The following is a 12,815-nucleotide window of genomic DNA, read 5'->3' as shown; positions in this document are numbered from 1 at the left end:
ATATTAAATAAGCTATTTGGGTTTATGTATATTAAGTATACAGTAAACAGAGTAGTATGAGGTAACATGGTCTGTATATTTGGTACTGAGGAAAAAATGAGATCTGCCCTGTGTTTCAAGGAACTACATTTTCAAGAGTAATGCTACAGACACTTCTGAATCCCCACAGACCATCTTTAAATATTTTTCTGTTTAGATTTTTCTTGGTCTTACAAGACCTGTCAAAATGATGTAGTATGTATTAGTCTTGCTGTTCCATAGACTTTAATAAAATTCACATTACACACTGTACTCTGCTTTTGCTTTTAAAAAGAAGACAAAGTTCACCAAAAGTAACATGTTACCCCAATGTTATTTTTTTTCTGTTATTATATATATTATATCACTTCTTAAAGGTTTATATTAACATCCTAATGCTATATTCTCTGGAAATATCAAAAAAGTGAGATTTTATTTTTCTCTAAAATAGTCTTGTCTGATGGATACTACTAAAGCATTTTTTAATTTAATGGAGAGGCAACGTCTTAACTGGTTTTCTTTTATTATCATGGCTAAAGGCACAAAATTAGAACCCCATAAACATTACTGACATAAATCCTTTATTAAATTAGAGGTAATTATGCTATTTTATAAGGAATTAAAAACTCAAAATATTTTTTTAAATCATATGATAAACAGTCTTAAATACACAATAAATGCAAAAACACCCAAAAATTACAACCAAAACCAACCAAACAAACAAAACCGAAACCAAAATACACAAAAAAAACTGTCATGTTTTGCTTCTGATTTTAGAACTAGATCTATTATGTGCAATTTATTTTACCCATCTTTAGGTTTCCACTTCTGAAGTATTCATACTAATAATTTGGGAAAGAAAATAATTTTAAGACTAAAATTCAACAACTTCAGTGTGAGATTAATAATGCTCTTCACCTCAGATATATTTATTTTCTTTCACTCTATAAAATGTCTCTGAGGGATTTCCTTGATGTAGACACCTGCACTTGACTGTGTGGATGCCATCCTATTGTCTTTATCCTTTAGGAGTGATGTGTTGTCAGTCCAAGTGTTTTTAATATTTTAATGTTACAGGGCATTCACTGTTTATCATGAAATGTAGTTTTAAAAAGTCGTCACTTATCTATAATTCCCACATTGCAGGTAGCATTTACAGGCCCATCAAAAAGTAAACAGAGATCTGAAGATGCTTTTAATGGTCAAATTTTGATCAAAGAAAATCATAATGGAGAAAAGTTAGTCATTTCTCCTTTTGGAGTTCTTTAATAGTTTTAAAATAAAAATAGAGCATTAGAGATTTGATTTTTTCAGTTGATCATTTAACTTTAACCATCTATTTTCTAACCATCTATTTTCTAACCCTGACTTTAAGAAATCCTTATGTCATAACTATGCTTCAGTGACTTTTTATTTCCTGCTATAGTATTTGTAAGGTGAAATACACAAATTTTGTATATTTCTCAGGTATTCATATAAGAGAGACAAGATTTGCCAGTATGAGACCTGGCATTATCCATAGGAAATTCACTGTGCATTGTATGATAACACATTTCTGATTTGGAATCATCATATTTCTGTTCAAACTCTTGTGTGCCAATTAGTTAGACTGTCTCAGTAACAGAACCTGCAACAAAAGACTAAGTATATAGATTTATTTCTGAATACTATTGCTAACATTTCATTTATACATTGTACCCAAAATTATTAATGGACTTCACAAATAAAATATTTCAGTTATCCATTCAGTTCATAGTTACTAGCAAAAGTATATTAATTAAGCTGTAGGATACTGAGATTTTTTTTCCCTATTTGGTGTTTTTTTAATGTTTTATTAACTGGCAATAAGGTAGAGTTTATTGTTATTTGAAGGTGATTAATTTAAAGGTGAAATCTGGGACATACGTAAGTGGTGGAAAGACTAAAGTGAAGAGTATTTTCAGTCTACACTGGAAGAAAAAATTACTTTTAGAAAAGTGGCAATATGCTAGCTTCACTGATAATAATTGGTAATTAACTTCAACAGCAGGCTGCACACCTGCTTCAGAAAGTCTAAGGGTGTAAATCATTATCCCCTGAACTCCCAAGATTTTAATTTTGATTTTCTTGTCTGGGACCCCAAACTCAGCACCACAGGGACAGATGGCTGAGCAGTACTATGCTTTAGTGGACCAGAGTTCTACCATTTCTTTGAGAGAGGAAAACATCCCACTGTGGGATGAGGCCAGGCTTTTCCCATAGGCCATAAGTTATTCTAGTGCTTGTAATAATTTTGCTGATCAGGTTTTTTAACTGATGAAGTGAAAGTGCACTTCTACAAAACCCACTGCAATTCTTTGCTATCTAGGGAATGTACACAGTGGGCCAAAAACAACATTGAAAAGCTCCTACCTGTGATATAAATGACACCCTTAGAGCCTCATTTAGTGTTGTCTGTCAGTTTAATGTAAAGATTTGTGAAGCTAAAAATGGAAAAAATAGGTATTTAAAAACTGCTAGGTTGATGGTTGAAATGAAAAGACTCAGTATTTAAACTGGTCTCATCAGAGTCCAAAACACACTACACTGGCCTTTTTGTGATATTTGTCATGAAGATTAAGCATACATTTATTCTCAGTATGAAATATATATTTATTTGTTTTTCCATGGAGACTAATGGAGTTTAACACATTTTCTTGTGAAAAATTTCAAGATTATCCCAATACTACAAATGATGAAGCTGAAGCAGAGAGACTAATGGATTTTCCTGTTATTGGAATTAGCCATAAAAGCTAGTCATTATTTCAGTATTCGGTGCTGATCTTAGAGTGTATTTAACCATTTCTTTTTACAAAAAAGCATTGGTGCTGAAAACTGAAAAAAAGCATGAAAATTTCTAAAAGGCAAAGCTAGAAAAATGTTGGTAGTAGTAGTGGATAATTTTAAAGAAAATTTCAATACTACTCTGAAGCTTATTGCACTTTCCTTTTTTTAATTCCTCCAGTAAATAAATTTGCAGTCTTTTATGCTGTTTCTTATCCATGCAAAAACAGTTTAGTAATACAGAGCTGGCATCTTTCCTCACAAAAATGGAAAACTAAAGCAGAAAGACTTCAATGTGGTGCGACTAGTATTAGAAACTTTAAAACAAATCTTGTTTCTTACTGGTGGAGCTGAGTTATTTCTTCCTTGGTTGTTGTATTGTTTTTTTTTTCTTTTCTCAAGCTGTTAAACCAAAAGTCACTAAAAGTGACTTTTTGTCACTAACAGTGACCTCTGGTCTCCTTAAGGTCCTTGGATTTTCAAATAATTGAATATCAAGAAGTTAATTAATATTTTGAAGATTATTTATGCTGCTTCAGCTCTAAAATAAGTCAAGTAAGGTTTATTCATCTTGTCAAATATCTAGAGTTTGACAAAAAAGAGGTGTATACTTAGGTAAGAAAGCAGTATATTTGGAGTTAAACATCTTTTATTTTTTATTAAGCAGTCCAGGTTACTGTGTCTTTGTAAACCAGGAAGCTTATTTCATATATAACATTAAGAAAGTGCACCCCATAGTGATGCTAATTTAATGCGACTTAAATACTTGAATTATTAAATAAAATACTTCATTATTCAATAAAAACTTATATTGAAAAATTGAAGGCCAGCTATAAGGGTAATTTCAAAAGCACCAACACCTAGTATACACATATTTTAAATTAATTTAATATAGAAGAATATTTGTTGACTGAATAAAATTTTAGACTGTAGTTTATTGATGCCCATAAATACTGGTAATAGGCATCTCAATAAATATTTAATCACAGTTGAAGTCAGTGTAATATTTTTAATAATTAGGAGATGTTAGCCTGATAAGAAAGGCTTTCTCACAGCCATTCTACTTTTGAAAAAGTAAATGGATTTAAACCAAAAATTACATGTCTTAAATATGTAGTTGCTTCCTCTAGAGTAAAAAAAGTGCTGCTTTTGTTTTGCAGTGGCAGTGGCAGAAAAAATGCATGAAGTAATAGAGTTGGGTTTGTTTACTGTATGAGCTCAATTTTAATTACATTTTCACTTACTTTCTCCATTTTTTTTATTAGAACTTTAAATTCAAAATGGTTACTTGCAGAGAGACCTTTTGAAGATTACATGTGTCTCTAAAAAAGCACTTTCTGAACTGCATTCCTCCACAACTTTCTACAGCATTCATCACTGAATCACACTTATATCACAAATGCACTTATTCTACACAGTTAGAAATTTAACGAAATTTTCTAGACTTTAAGAGATCAACTTTTTACTATATATTGCAGAATTCACAAATAAAAGTGATCAATAAGCTTCTTACAAAGCACTGAATTCCTTAGAATGGATATGGATCTTTATGTTTCAGTCATAATAAAATAATAGGAAAAACAGCTTTTTTTAGAAATGCTTCTACACAGCATCAGAGGCACTTTTTGCATCATTCATAATACAAAATCTACTCCAACTTTTCAGTGCAAATATAATGGTAATGATTTTTGTGGTGTCTTCAAAAAAAACCTTTTGTTTTTTAAAACTTCACATGATTCAATATGTAATACTTGAACTAAGCAAAACCTTTTTTATTATCTAAATGAATACTGAAGTGTCATCCTGGACTCCTTGAACTGTCTGCTCTAAGTAGTCTTGAAAAAAGTTTTTCTTGCACTCTTCATTTGACCTGTTCCCCACACAGGAAAGAATTCATAATTAACTTGAAGTTATTACTTCTGTACTGTATAAAATGTGCAGCCTAAAGAGTCACATAAGCCTGAGGTCTGCTTTTGAGATTGTGAATACCAGTAGGGACATTTTCATGTTTTCTCAGGTGAGACATCTGTGCTATTGATGCTTCTTTCTCTTCCATCTGAAATTCTTTTGACTTCTGCAAGATGCCTTCTTTGAGATGGGCCACACAAGGAACACTCACTTCTTTTTAAAGGGAGGTGTATTTCTTTTCACTCACTTCCATGGGGTATAATGGCTTATAATAGAAGTTATCTTTACTCCTACTGCTGTTATCAGTAAGTCTCATTTTCAAACTCTGTAACAACACAAAAATCCATTCTGTACTCCTTCCCACAAATCATCTTCCCTTGAGATATGAACCTTTCATTGTACAGCAAGTTCCTTCCAAGACAAGGATCATGTTTTTTAATAAATATAATTGGAATTAGGTTTCCCAAAGGGAGTAAAAAAAAGAGAAAAAAGAATGCATGTAACTTTCTTAGATACATGGGTCATTTCAAGAGAACTATTAGAGAGCTTAAATCAGAAAATTTACACTGAAAATTTACTGTGTTTCTGATACAATTTTACAGGGAGTGGAAAGGTGAGACAGATGTTATGTTTGTATTATTTTATTTAAATAGCTACAAGACTAAAGTTTTTTTTCCAAATTTTCCATTTTACCTAAAGCCAATATTGTACTGTAGCTCATGCATAAGTGCTAGGTAATACAAATACACCAGGCATACAATTAGATGACAATGTCTCTTGAGGCACTTCTTTGATCTTTATTTTTTCTTATTTCTATAATTTATAGTAGGCAGTTTAACAAAGATTCCTAAAGTACTGTGTGCTATTGCTAAGCATATGACCTTCACAAGAATATATAGTTTCTCATTTTATCTCTTTCCTCTCAATTTTGTGAACATTTTATATTTATGCAAATTGCTTTGCACTTGGATTATTTACTTTGTCTAATAGTAAGATTTTCACTCATCTCATACATATTTTGACCAAGTAATACAAAAACTTAAGTGGTGCAAGCACAGGAAAGGTTCCCCTTAAGCAGATTTTAAATTTTTTTAAAAACCAGCTTCAGCAAATTCATTATCAGAGTATCATTTTCTAGTGTTTTAAAAATGCAGTTGCCTCTTCTTTGGTTAGGTGTAGAGAAACTGCAGTGTGCTCCTGCTGGAAGTAAAAATGGTCTAGAGATTTAAGGCACAGCCCTCAAAGGAACAAAGCAGAGAAATAATTTGGCCATTATTCCTGGGTTTATTTTTAATTTTATCATCATTTTATCTCTTTCTGTGATAGCACATTCACCAAGTGAATGATTTCTGCCAGGATGGAGAGAGAAAAAGAAGTCTCAGACTGCTGAGCTCCTCCAAGCTCTGTGACAGTAGATATCCAGGCAGAAGACCAATAAATCTTGCAAACATGTACTGACAGAAAAAAAAAAAAAAAAAAAAAGTCTGAAGAAAACTTGTTTTCTCCTCTGTTTTTGTCATAAACTTTGTCAGATAATTCCTTCTCTCTACATGGGAAGCAAAATGACACAGTGCTGAATATCCAGTCTGCTTGCGTGCAATTTCATAGAATTATAGAACAATTTGGGTTGCAAGGGGCCTTAAAGATCATCTAATTCCAGCTTTTCTGCCTGGTACCTTCTGATAGACTGGTTTGATCAGAGGTCCATCCAACCCAGCCTTGAACATTTCCAGGGATGGGGCATCAACAACTCTTCTGGGCAACTTGTTCCAGTGTCTCACCCCCTTACAGGGAAGAATTTCTTCCTAATAGCTAATTTCAGTTTGAAACTCTTCCCCCTTTTTCATTTTTATTCACTGCAAAATTTATAAAAATATTGTTACATACAGAAAAATTGCAAATAAAATACAGATGCTCAAAACATTTTCTTGATAGATTACTAGCAGATTGTTTTTTTTTTTTATTTTTAAAATAACCACTGATCAGTTTTAAACTGTCAGTGAGGAAACTATCGCCTGATGAACAACTGTAATAATTTTTAAATCATCTTATTTTAAACTTCTACATCCCTTTACTTGCCTGCCTAGCCAACATATGCTTTTTGACATAATCAGTGCTCTGAAAATAATTATGAAATGTTTTATCTTATGGAAAGTTTCTACTCTGAAGTGCCAGTCTTATTCCTTTTACATGAGGAATATCCTTTCAGGGCTGATAAACCTCTCTGTGAGGCTGCCTGTCTGTGTGTGGTGTTTCCAATACAGAAGCCTATACTTAGACAAAGAACCAATACATCTTTTTCTTCCTGCCCTAACATTTTGACTTTAGTCCTGGCTTATGCTGCTCAGCTGTCATCACATTCTGCTTCAGAGACAATTTCCATTCAGCACTTTCAAATTTCATTTTTCAGAAATGTTACAGAATATTCTTATATGAAGGAAATTATTATAAAAGATAAAGAATTTCTAACATGGAGACAGACCACCAGAATCATGACCTAAAAATCAAGCATGACATAAACCCACCAATGGAGAACTGCTTTGTATTATGAGCTGGCATACAGAGCCTGGGGTTTATATTGCCTCTTTCCCTTCTTCTTTTAGTAAGAATTACAATACAGAAATTCCCATTTCAGTGTGACCAGAAGAGCTGGTTGAGATAAACAAGTGTTCAGATTGTTCACTGCATTTGGGTTCTCCTCTGTTTGTGTTGTACATATGTATGAACATGACAGCTGTTATTCTTGGGAGCATTATTCTCCTTTCTCAGAGAGCTTAGACTGTCGCCCACAGTACTGGCCAATTTCAACTCCAGTTGAACTTTGGATACGTAAATTTCCCCCCTTACAGCAGCAAACAGCTGCATCTCTGTAGTCCTTCATCGTCAATAATACTCTTAAAACAGAGAAAAAAAATACAAAATGAAATAATTGAAAGTCAAAAAAGCTAGAAGAAATATATTTTCCTTAAGTGTAAATAAATGTTATTGAGTGCAATAGATTACTCGCTCTATATACCCTTAAAAGATTCACCCCATCATACATTTTTCTGTTCAATGTAGTACCTTCTGATTTGTATCTATAAAATGTTGAGCCATCTGCCTTGGATATTCTTTTCTATTAAACCTAATTTTAAATATGGGTGTGTCTTTAAAATGAAGCATATTATAGAATTTTATTCTGAAGCAACTGTGGTGTAACTAGTGTAAGATTAGAGTTAGAGGGAGAAATTACTTATAATGCAAATTCAGCTGACTGAATGGTCCTTCAGTTAGAAGGACCATTTCAGTGAAGAAGGATCCCTACAGAGGGCAGAAAAATACTGTGTGGCTGGATCTGTGCAACAGGTACAAAGATGCTACGAGATTATGAAGCAGTAAACTGACTGAAGACTGGTGTCCTTTTGAATAACAAAGGGTAGAGTCACCCAAAAAGCGGTATCAAAAATCTTTCAGGGACAACCAGGCTTTGTTTCATGGACTTAAAAAGGATTTGCATTTGCATCAGCAAACACTATCACCTGGCCTTCTAATTACAAAGCCTATTTTCAGTTTACATAGTGGGATTACTGCTTGCTGGTGAAAGGTCAATTTCTGTCCTTTGGATGAGAAATTGGAACCTATTTGAAAAAGTTGGATGGATTTCATTGTTTCAATAGCATCATGATATCTAATATTTTATCAAGCAAATGACATATTAAAACTTCAAAACTCTTACACATCCAGCAAAAGAAATGTAATTTTTGTTAATTCCTTATGTGACATCAAGCTCTCATAATTATAGTAGGGAAAGAGGGCTGCTGTGCAATGGATCTCTCAGAATGTTTTCTGAGTCGTTTGTCTACTTATGACAGTTAAAATAGTCTGCAGTGACTTCAGTACTATATGTTTGACTTTATACTGCAGAAGTGAATGAGTCATAAGGTGCCTCTGGTTCTGATGTTGGAAGCTAAGAGAAGTATATTGTTTCCTTTCTCTTTTCCTAGAACTGTAAAAAATTTGTGCTCAAAAAATACACAGAACTAATCTTTATTTTAGTGGGTTTTTTTCTGTTTGTTTTGAAGGTAGTTTATTAACAAACACTAGAGACAAGTGCAACTATGATTGATGCCTCAGGTTTTAGCTTTTATATTTTTCAGATTCTGCACTGCTTTAGATTGTAGTTCTGAGCTTTATATTAGGGGATAGTAAGCTCCCTTCACAGAATAGGTAGACAAAACAATTCCTTCTCAAGCTGGGGACCAAGGACAAATGATTGAAATTTCAGGCCCAAGAGCATAAACAACGGTGGACTGAAGAGAGAAAAAAATAAGGATGGGACTTCATACCCTATAATTAGACAATTAGCTCCAATATGCTAATGGACCAGAACTCATAAAAGTGTGGGACCCTGTTGGACCAGTTGTCCATTTTGTGACCATTTTGGGTTCATCTTGGGTGTAGGCCTGGCTGGGCTCTTGTACTGCTCAAGGTGTATCCATTGAGGCCTCTTAATAAATACCTACTTTATTCTTTAACTGTCTAGTCTGTGTTCTAGGTCAGCCTTCACAAGGCATCAAGATGTGAAAATTGCATTGTATGGGCATATGGAATAATAAATTGTGTTTAATTGGGAAATGTATGTTGTCTGAGACATTGAGCAAAATACTGTTTAATAAAGTGGGCTGAAGAAGAAAAAGTGCAAAAAACTCTTCATATACTGTAGATTTTTACAGTTACTAGAGGGTGCTTTAGTGGCTTTATGTGGTTAGTAGTTAGGTGCTGTAATGTACATGCTCTTACACTGTCATTATCTCACAAAACAATATATTTATATTACTTACATACATGTATAAGATGGAAATTTAGAAAAATATAGTCAGTTATGTTCTTTTTGTGAGATAAATATTGATTTATCTACATTATATTTTCATTTATTTATGTTGCTAAAATACAATACCAGCAGTACCTAAAGAGAGTTTTCAAAATGTTCCTTGAAGACAGCATGTTTCAAATTTCTTCAGCTTATCTTTATGGGTATGAAAACTTTGTAGTCCTTGGTGGCTGTAGATTTCTCTTTGCCATGCAGAGAATCTTATGAGCCCATGAGAGTCAGAAACACATTGACATGAATCAGACTCTTGCAGAGCAGTGCCATAACCCAGCAGCCTCTTACATGGCCTGCAGGCAGAATAAAAATTTCTACTTTTGGAAAGCTCTGAAGAGGTTTAGAAATCCACAGCACATACACATCATTTCCACCACGTGGAACCCACTTCTCCAAAAAGAAGGTAACATTTGAGTAAACACTCAACTGGTACTCACTGGATGTGGATTTAATATACTCTATCACCCACTATAAAATCCTGCATCATGGATTTTTATATTAACATGTACAGTAGATGTTTGAGACTTAATTATTTTGATCTTTTCATTAAGTATGCGTCTGAGTGTAGTAAATGTTTTTTATAGGTCCTTATTTGGGAAAAAATAGATTTAAGCATTTCTTGAACATTTTAATATTAATATGAGGTACCTGACTCTGTCTGAAAAGCAGTCTAAGATGAAAACCAAGCTGTAAGGTCACAATGGTAATATTCAGAAACTTAGTGTTTAAAATGCATATTGAGTATTTGTTGATAAATTCAGTTATGCTTTTATTCTGATAAATTCAGTTTATGCTTTTCCAGAGTTTGAACCTCAATCTACCCAATCACAGAGAAGCTTCCTAAATACCAAAATAAATTTTAAGTGGACTCTCAGGAGTCTAGATGTTCCCATTACTTCTTCCACCTCTGTAAATAACAAAATACTAATTGGAGCAGGGCCTTTAACCTATGATTTTTACAACACAAAGGAATGCTCTCTATGTTGAATTCTAGAATCAGTCTTTCTTTTATGCTTAGTAAAGACTGATCTGAAAATTAAAAAGAACAGGGACATGAACAGGTATCTCACATATATTATGTGAATGCCAGATATAGCTAAGCTTCTGGGTATTCTAGGATGCTTTCCACTCTGATTGTATCAGTATTTAAGAAGTTAGTTCAGAAAAAACCTTCCCAATTGATATGTCAATGTGATTTTTTTTTTCACTTTGATAAAGAGGTCTCTTCTAAGTAATACTTAAAAGAAAATTATTAAAAAACTCCAGAATAAACAGGTGAACTGTGGGTGGAAACCTGAGCAGTATGACACAAAATGAAACTTTTTTTCTTCTAGATGGAAACTGTTATATCCTTAGGAACATTTTCTACAGAAAAATTGACCTCAGTTTTTTATGAACAGCTCCTTACATGATGACAGCACTACCTGCTACAATTCATATTGTGAAAAGGAGAGTTTTCAGATTTATTTACTTCAAACTATTTTTTTTTTATTTTATCTTTTCCAACTTGGACCTTTATTGCCACAGCAAGTTCATAAAGCAAGTTCATAAGCATCCAAAACCTGACTTGCAGGAACAATCCAGAGGAAATGAAAAAACATGTCCTGTGATCTGCTGTGTTGTTACTCTTCATGAGCATTGGTATTATTGGCAAACACACAATTTACTAAATCATGAGAAATCTGGATTACTAGAGAAAGAATTGAAGACAGCATAACTGTAGAAGACAATCTCTGATTGTATTTGAATGGTGTAAAAAAAAAAAAAAAAAAAAGAAGAAAAAGTCTTTTCTACTACGCTTTTAACAGGAAGTTTTTCCTTTAGCCCATGCACTCTTGAAGACATACTAATGGGTTGTTTCAGAGCAATTAATGATGCCTTCACATATCCGATAAAAATTGGACAGCTTTCCATAAATACCCTCCATGTCACCCTGGCCCTCAACTTTTGTCTGGGATCAGTGGATTCTCTAGAACCCACTAATAAATACACCAAAATCTCAAGCAAAATTAACACTGATGTTTCGTTCTTCTGGAAGTCTGAGTTGGTCAATAGTGTCATGCATTATTCTTCTTTGGATCTACCCATCTAATCAGAAATCTTTGTATCTTTGACCATCTTCTCTTTATAGAATCACAGAATGATTTTTGTTGAGAAGCACTTTTAAAGATCATCTAGTTCTAGTGCTCCTGCCTCACGGTTTTGCTAGTAGTGATTTGGTCTGGAGAAAGGAGATAGCAAAGAAGTAGTAAGAAGAACAGAGTGGGGTTTTGTAAGCTTTATAGAAGTAAGTTCCCAGTAAAGGTCATTGTTGGGCATTTGTGCTCTCAATCAACTCAGTAGCCATGTGGTGGATGTAAGCTCAGCTGTCTCAGTGTAACTGTAGCAATAACCTGGTGCAGAAATCTTTGCAAAGAGATTTTTTGAAGAAAAACTTACTAAAATATAGCAATGTATACAAGCAAGAGACTGAAGCAAGAAAAGGTGGTGGAAAATCTTACGACAAATATAGCAATGTATACAAGCAAGAGACCTTTCTTTTCTTCTGCAATGTCTATATGGAAAAATTGGTGTTGTCTTCCAAACAGACAGAGATTTCTGTTTTGGGACCTTTGAACATTTACACAGCCCATAGGTAAATTTCAGAATTGTCACCATCACCCTGTGTGTTCAGATTTCAAAATTTTACAAACTCCCTTAGAAAAAGGTTTTCATTCAAAGGTCAGGCAATGTTTTAAATTACTAAGCACAAGAGAGCTGGTGTTATTTTTTTAGTCTGAACCATGTATTTTTAGAGGTTAAAGGAATAGCAGCAGCTGATATTTATTTTTTGCTGTGTTAGTGAGTGCTCATCAATAACCTAATGGCCATATCTGATTCTGCAAAAAAAAGCAGGTGTTTTTGCGAAGTACCATACAGTATATCTGCTGGTGTAGAATTTTGATCCTTTTTAGAATTATTTGCTCACCTGTATTCATGGTCTGGGTGCAATCTTGTCCATATAATTCTTTATTAACTAGGGATACTATGCTGGTTACTGTGTATTTTTTCCTGTTTCTGTTGTTGACAGCTATAGGAAAGTTACAAATGTAACCAGACAGATTTTAATCTTTATTGCAACTATCATCCATATACTGTGATTCTTTTAACTTCTCTACTTTCACTATATCAGATTTTCTGATTCTCTTCATACATTCAATATTCCCTTCTGCTCTACTCCGTT

Source organism: Vidua chalybeata, chromosome 2 (assembly GCF_026979565.1).
Source record: "Vidua chalybeata isolate OUT-0048 chromosome 2, bVidCha1 merged haplotype, whole genome shotgun sequence".
Lineage (NCBI taxonomy): Eukaryota > Metazoa > Chordata > Aves > Passeriformes > Viduidae > Vidua > Vidua chalybeata.
The sequence above is the reverse complement of the archived record's forward strand: the minus strand, read 5'-3'. Positions refer to the sequence as shown.